Raw genomic sequence first — 7982 nt, forward strand, 5'->3', positions numbered from 1 at the left:
GGCTATCAGTGTATTATATTCTGTACACACAGTGTGACAACTGAAGGAACATGAAACCCCAAGAATTTCATTCATTTTTTTTTTCCTCACTTCTTAGGAGAAATACATCACAGTTCCCTCCGGATAAGAAACAAAGCCTGGCAAACCACTTCCATGTATAGATTAAGACTTTTATTTCACGCCTTACTGGGAATTTCTCCTCTCAGAGCTAGTCCCATAGGTCAAGCATGCTCAAATCACATTCCACATAATAGCATAAAAAACATGAGTACCTTTAAGCAGGACCATTAAAGCTTGCAGAATGAGAATGTCCCCAAGAGTAAGTACTCCTCAGAATAGTTGTATTCATATAAAAATAGCCGCAGGCATTTTTTGCTAGAGACAGCCTCTCTGGCCTGAAACCGCAGCAGGTGGCTGCAGCCCTGGTGTCCAGAACACAACCTCATCAAAAACCTGGCGACCTCCTCAAGGACGCAGCTGACACAGAGACAATGTCTAAAGGTAGAGAGAGCAGCAAGAACCATGGCAGTGAGAGTGTGCCGCCCCGGGGTCTGGCCAGATAAGCCATGCCTTGCTGCCTACAGCTTGATGGGTGCCCTACAAATGGAATTTCCACCCTTCTGTTCCAATGGTTAAAGGCTTCAAAATACCATTGGTGTAACCTTCCAGAAGGGAATGAAAATATTCAGCAACACTTGTGCCTCCCCCTTTGGCTATCAAATTACTGAAAGGAAAGATCTCTAAGGAACTGAGATTTCTGCAGAAATCTCATCCTGGGAGGAGGAAAAGGCTGGGGCCAGCCAAAGGAGGGACTTGCCTCCCATGAAGAGATTTCACAAAGATCTGACATCTTGTCAGACCACTAGGATAGGGACAACCAGGGGCCCGTGATGGGAAGGAACTCACTCTTACCAGGACTGCTTCGTCATCCTGCCTCTCGCTTTCTGTTCGAGGCTGAAGCTAAGGCAAGGATCCCAAAGACGGACTTGGGAACGACTGGACCTCTTTGTGGCTCTTCTCAGTGTGAATGGCTCCCCTGTCACGTGACATCACTGTCACTTGTCTGTTTCCTTCACCCATTGAGGACGAGTGGCTGAAATGGCTTTCTGGAGCTGCCAGCCCCAATCACATTAGGAATAGATCTTTCTCCAATACTAAAGGAAGATAACTTTAGATAGCACCTTTTTGTATTTATTTTTATTCATGTGTATGTTGTATGTACATGTTAATATGTACATGTGGGTGCAGATGCTTCTCATCCTCTGTCATGCTCCCCACCATGACGGCCATGGACTCACCCTCTCAAGCCCCTGACAAAGTCTTTCTCCTATAAGTTGCTTCAGTAATGGTGTTTTGTCACAGAAATTGGAAACTAAGACAAGTTGTTTTGTCAGGATATTTTATCACAGGAAAAAAAAACTAATTTATTGCAAAATATAAAAAGATAAATGTGCTTTGTGTCCTGACTGGACCATTACACAATGTGCTCACTCAACAGAAAATCACAGTGAACCTCATAAACGTGTTCAACCGTTATCAATAAAAACACCCACATAGGGCCAGCACCCCGATACATAAGTCAGTCAAAACGCAGAATTGAACACACAAAAAGGGCTAATGTAAAAGAAAAAATGCCCAATGTAAAAGAAAAGGAAATCCATTGGTAAGCAATCTGTCAATCTGTATAATACAGAATCCGTAGATAACTAAGGTTATAATAAAAATTAATTTTTTATAAAATAGAAAAAAAATATGATCTAAATAAAAGTGAAGGGAAGAGAAGGGATGGAAAGATCACTGTTTTCTGTAGTAACTTTTAAATTAAAGTATAATAACATTTCCCTCATCTCTCTCCTCCCTACAGCTCCTTCCATGTAGCCCCTCTTGTGCCTTCTGGAAATCATAGCCTCTTCTCCTTTAATTTGTATTGCTACGTGTATGTAACCTACTCAACCCATTTAGTGCTACTTGCATGTCTGTGTTTTCAGGGATGTCTGCTGGTTGTTTCTGCATAGCTAATTAGGGAACTCCATGGATACCTACATACATGAGCACACATACAAAGTAATTAAAAATGAAAAATAATAAAATAGCCTTCAACAGAACAAAACAAAAAGTAAAAATAAACAAGATGAAATAATAAAGAAAGAGAAGAAAGTAAGAAAATATTTGCAAACACAGGCGTCAACTATCCACCATCATGACCCCTTCTGCTTCACACAGAGCATTCGGAACTAATGAAACCCGCATGCTTCAACAACTTTTTATTGTGTTCTCAAACGTAAAAAAAAAAAAGACACAATTTCAATCTAGTTGCAGTGAGGAAGTACACTCCAGCCAGGACACTTCAAAGAACAAATTTTATTTTCACTTAAAATCTGTACAAATAACAAAGTGTAAATTCCATGCAGGACATGAGTGTGTAGAGACCTCAGAGGGCTTATGTGGCTTAAGTGCAGGAACATGGACTCTGGAGTTTTGGTGGCTTTGCTTTGTAAGTTTAGTCGCATTCATGCTGGAGCTGTCATTATGAGATACATTTGATTGACAGCTCCTTAAGGAACAAGGACAACAGCATCAGGCACCAGGTGACTCACACCAGTGTTTAATAGCATCAGTTAAGCGACATCATTAGTAAGCATCAAATTAAAGCATATATAGCTCTTTTTTTTACTTCTCCTACTTGTTGAACCAAAAGATTTAACTATAGAGAACCACGGGCAACATTATATGTATCTCTTGGAGATAATAGTATAGGCAAAGACATGCACAGACTTAATTAACAGTGAGTTAAAACACTGACTTCAAAACTTCTTATGTAACAATGTGAATATTGTTTTAAACCTCTGTGTTGGGATGGTTGTGGGGGTAGAAGTGCCCTTGCCATGAAAGCCTTCTTTTGAAGAAGATCTGTCATAAACTCTATAGTCTCCAAGGTTCAGGGAAACCTTGTGTTTCTGGGGCCACCTCAGTGCCAGTAGTTGAATGGATACAAAGAATCAGATGGGTGCAACAGTAGAAATTTGCAGAGATTTAAATCCTGCGTCAACTCTGTTACCCCTAGAGTCATGAAGTTGGGTCTTAGAGGGCCATCAATCATTGTGAGCAGTTCTAAACCCTGGAGAGGCAAGCCTTCTGTCACACACCCCAAATGCCCGGGGTCCCTCTTTACCCTCTGATAGAGAAGTCAGGTGGTGGCTCTTGACCTTTGAGTCAGATCAGCAGCATAGACACCACAGAAAATACTATATATAGATATATTCCTTGCTCCCATCTAGCCCCAGGCTAAGGCTGGAGGGACACCCATACCCTGAGTTGCTCAGCTCTTCTCCTATACCTCAGGCCCTCTGCTCCCAGGGAAGGGAAAGAAGGGCTACGTAGACTTCCCAAATCATCCCAACTTTGAGACTCTTTTCCAGAACCTTCCTCTACAGATGAGGATATCTAACTAAGAACCCCTGAGAATAACCTGTCCAAAGAATTTAGACCCAAAAGGACTCCTCCCAACCATGCTCCTCCCTGCAGTATGCATGGCTCTTGTGGCTCAGGCAGAGAGAACTTGCGAGATGCATGGAGCTGTTAAGCACCAGACACAGAACTGGGTCTCTGCTCTATCTGTCGGCTTTCGAGCTTTCCAGTCTCCTCATGATATGAGGACACACGACGAGACACTAGAAAAATTAAAACATGGAAAATAGAACTCTACACCCCCATTTATAGCTTTGGAAAACGCCTGTTACAAGATTTCTTTCTGGAGTTGTGTTTTTATCTTTTATCCGTGCTAGCTCTCCATCCTGGACTCCACATACTCTTCACACATAAAGAACCTGTTCCTCGCTGGCTGGGAAGCTGCGAGACGCCAAGCACAGACCCCTGAGAAGCTTGTGTGTTGCTGCCTGCCCCTGAGCTTGCTTGTTCGTGGAAACTGGTGTCTTTCCTGCATCCATATAAGCAGCACTCTCCGGAAACAAAAAAGGAAAAGAAAAAAAGCGCTTGTTTACAGTCACACAAACACCCGCATAGTCACTGCTGGGTGGCTTTCCCAATGCTGTCCGATAAACACTTGTTCCCGGGGATTCTTCCTAACGAGATGGAGCCCCTCCTAGCTCTACCTTCCTGAACCTCAGCTGCTTGGAACTAAAGTCTTTGTTTCACCAGCGACACCTACGGTGGCAAGTTCAATAGCAAGATCACCCTGATTCCCCAAGGTCGTCAGGTATCCCTCGGGTCCTGGGCACCTACAGCTCATCTTGTCCTGTGGCATGCCAGAAAGAATATGACAGGGGCTATAAAAACTCGGTCACCAGCTAGGACGTCTTACAGAGTTGAATTCAGTGAGGGGCAGGGAATTCGGGGGTCTTCAGGGCACAGCATAGTGGAGCTTGCCCAGAAGATGCTAACGATATGGGAGCCCAGCTCTGGAGCTGAGATTGTTCTCCTTCTGCTGGCACACCTCCATCACTGAGTCAGGGCATTTCAGAAGTAACACACCAGAAATAAGTTCTCAGAGGTGTGGCACTCTCAAGGTCTAGACCCCTCCAGAGGGGTGCCATGTCCGCCATGTCAGTCATGTCGGTCATTCTTGTGCGATCTGGCTGTGGGAAAGATTTGATTAGCCACGTTTGATCTGTTGTGGAAACAGTTTGCTGCTGAAGCCTGCACTTCTCACACTACTCTGTTTAAAAGGTTCCTATTGGGACAGTCAAGAAGCATCCTACGTCCAAAGCAAACAATGAGAGTGTGGAGAGCGTGACCAAGCTCTGGATATCTCTGACAGAATCCACCCAGGGGCAGAACTTTGTGTCTGCTGCTCTCTTTTCAGAGAAGTGGTTCCCAGAAGTCACCTATCAACACAGGGAAGAGGAAGCTGCTTGGCCAACAATCTCCTTCCCACTGTCCTCCCATGGAGAACTCCCCAGAAGTGCAGAAATCTCGGAAGCAAGCCCTGGGACCCTCCTGGAGTTTCCTGACAGGTTCAGCAAAGGTTTGAGTACTTGTAGTCCACAGATCCTGAGCAGTCCCAGGACCCTGGTTCCTTGAGTGCCCCTAGAAGGCTCAGGACTGGCACTGATTCCAGTCACTAACAAATCTCTTCCTTCTTAGGACACAGTGAGAGGTGACCACATGGGGAACTGTACCTGGAAAGGCTGCCCCCATCCTGAGTCTAATCTATGTGGAAGGGTTACCCACAGTCTGAAACAGGCAGGCATTCCTCTCCCTGTCACCATGCGGCTGAGCAGCCTCAATACCCAAACAAGCTAAGAGAGGAAAAGCTTCGCAGATCCACAGGTATCTAATGCCACATAAATAAATCAGCTTTAGTAATCAGTGTCTAATCTTTTGAAATACAGTACTGTGATAGACCGCACCTCAAAGAAACCTACAGCATTCAAACCTCAGCCAATTAGGGGTTATCACACTGACTTCCATTCTCCAAGATGCTGGAGAACATGCATGGTGGAGCCCAGACTCCATCCAAGTCTTTTTCATTACTTTGACGTCTCTAACTGCTGAGAATCTGAAGCTACGTATAACAGTTTATGGTTTCCTGAAGTCTGTTGTTCTCCAGCAGAAAGATAAGGCTTGCCAGCCAAGGTGACGTCATAAGCCTGATCAATAGGATGGACTCTTGTGAACTGTCCAACCTGCTGGCCCCAGCCAGCGCTGTGCAGCTTCAGAAAATCTAGATGGCGTCATTTCTACAGGGCATGGGGAGATGGAAAGATGGCTCCCTTCCTCTCTCCTCACTCGCTCATGTGGCCGTACTACTGTCACCATACCCAGAACATCTCTTAAGAGTCCAGGATGGGCCGGGCGGTGGTGGCGCACGCCTTTAATCCCAGCACTCGGGAGGCAGAGGCAGGCGGATCTCTGTGAGTTCGAGACCAGCCTGGTCTACAAGAGCTAGTTCCAGGACAGGCTCCAAAGCCACAGAGAAACCCTGTCTCGAAAAACCAAAAAAAAAAAAAAAAAAAAAAAAAAGAGTCCAGGATGCTCATGGGCCAACAAGATGACTGACAGAACACAGCCAGCTGCCAAGACCATCGAGGAGTAAATGTGCAGACCTGCTAATGTTTCTGCGTGTCATCAGGCATGGACATGCAGACATGCCTCAGACCCACAGAGCAGTGTCTGAGCCTTTCACCCTGAAAGGAGAAGCCATCAGGTAGGATCGAAGGCACAACATGTGCACAAGAAAACGTCAGAACACCTTGACTACTGTGAGACTTGAAACACGCTAGCCTCACACAGCAACAGCCCACATCCGCATGGGGAGCCCTTTAAACAGTTCTTTATGCTCAGCTTTCCCACTTTAGAGGGAAGATATTCAAATGTGGTGTCAATTTAAGCCACATACAATTACCACTTGCAAGCCAATCAGCAATGATGAGGCTCATGGGCCACCTACTGTGTTTGGTCATATAATAAGCAAGGTGTTAATTAGACAGACTATTAACACATCGTCCAAAACACCCAGCATGCAACTCTTTAATGGCCAAGGATCTGACTCACTTCCCTAGACAGTTGCTTGCAAATTGAAAACAGGGGAAACATTTGCAACCAACACTGATAAGAACTGCACATGATAGACAGCTGAGTTTCCCCGGGAAATAATCCCATCCGTGCATTTTTCCAGTTCCTGTGCTTTGTGACATGTACACATGTATGAAAAAAAAAACCCTTAAAGCCAAGAGCATGATGCAGCCACACACCCGTCATTCTAACTATGCAATGAGGTTTTATGGCAAGCTCAAGAACTGTAGCCCAGTACGGAAGGAAGCGGGTACTCAGGCAGGTGGCCCTCTCCTACTGGAAGCACCCTGACCTGGGGCTTCAGTTAGCAGGATGGGACTACCAGAGCTGGACCTCTGTCCACCCGATAGGTGGAGTAGAACAGTGACCCACCCCATCCTGATTTGACGCAGAAACATAAGCAGCTCCAGGACCTGCATGACTCATGAACCCAGCAGCCAGCTCTCTCTCTCTCTCTCTCTCTCTCTCTCTCTCTCTCTCTCTCTCTGCTTCTTCTGACGCTCATATCCAGGGAAGGTGGGTTAACTGTGAAAACCATCAAGTAGGGATTTCTGGAGAGGTAGGAAGTTGAGACAAAAGGGTTAAAGTAGAAAAGATGGACAAAGGGGCACAGGAAATTGTTCTATTCCCACTGTGTAAATAGAACAATTTAATCAAAAGCAACAATAATTTGTCTAAAATATTCAAAAAGGAGGCTCAGTCCCTTACACTGCTGAATAAATATGTGGTCAGAATAGCATAGAACCTCCTGGGAATGCTGCTGACTGGACTCCTCAGTGGGAAGCTGGAATTGTGGGGGTGCATGTGGGGGGGGCTGGGGGGTGGCAGCAAGCATTCCCACTATTTAAATATTCCCTAGTCCATCTCTTCAGGAAAGGTCCTGCAAAATAACAGCTGCGTCGAAGCACTGAAGCCTAAAAGCTTGTAAAGAAAACATCAATTTTCTGTGAGCAGAGCTCTTCAGTCACCTGACTTCAAAGACCCGCAGATTTCCTCTTCTCCCTGGCTGCACGAAATGTGTTTGTTGTGTCAGGGAGGTCATCATCATCCAATGTGAAATGGAAGGGAGGTCACGGCCACCCAGTGAGGGATGGAAGGGAGGTCATGAGCATCCAGTGAGGGATGGAAGGGAGGTCACGAGCATCCAGTGTGGGATGAAAGGGAGGTCACGAGCATCCAGTGAGGGAAGGGAGGTCACGGCCATCCAGTGAGGGATGGAAGGGAGGTCACAACCATCCAGTATGGGATGGAAGGGAGGTCACAACCATCCAGTGAGGGATGGAAGGGAGGTCACGAGCATCCAGTGTGGGATGAAAGGGAGGTCACGAGCATCCAGTGAGGGATGGAAGGGAGGTCGCCAGCATCCAGTGAGGGATGGAAGGGAGGTCATGAGCATCCAGTGTGGGAAGGGAGGTCACGAGCATCCAGTGAGGGATGGAAGGGAGGTC

The sequence above is a fragment of the Microtus ochrogaster genome, chromosome 18 (assembly GCF_000317375.1).
Source record: "Microtus ochrogaster isolate Prairie Vole_2 chromosome 18, MicOch1.0, whole genome shotgun sequence".
Classification (NCBI taxonomy): Eukaryota; Metazoa; Chordata; class Mammalia; order Rodentia; family Cricetidae; genus Microtus; species Microtus ochrogaster.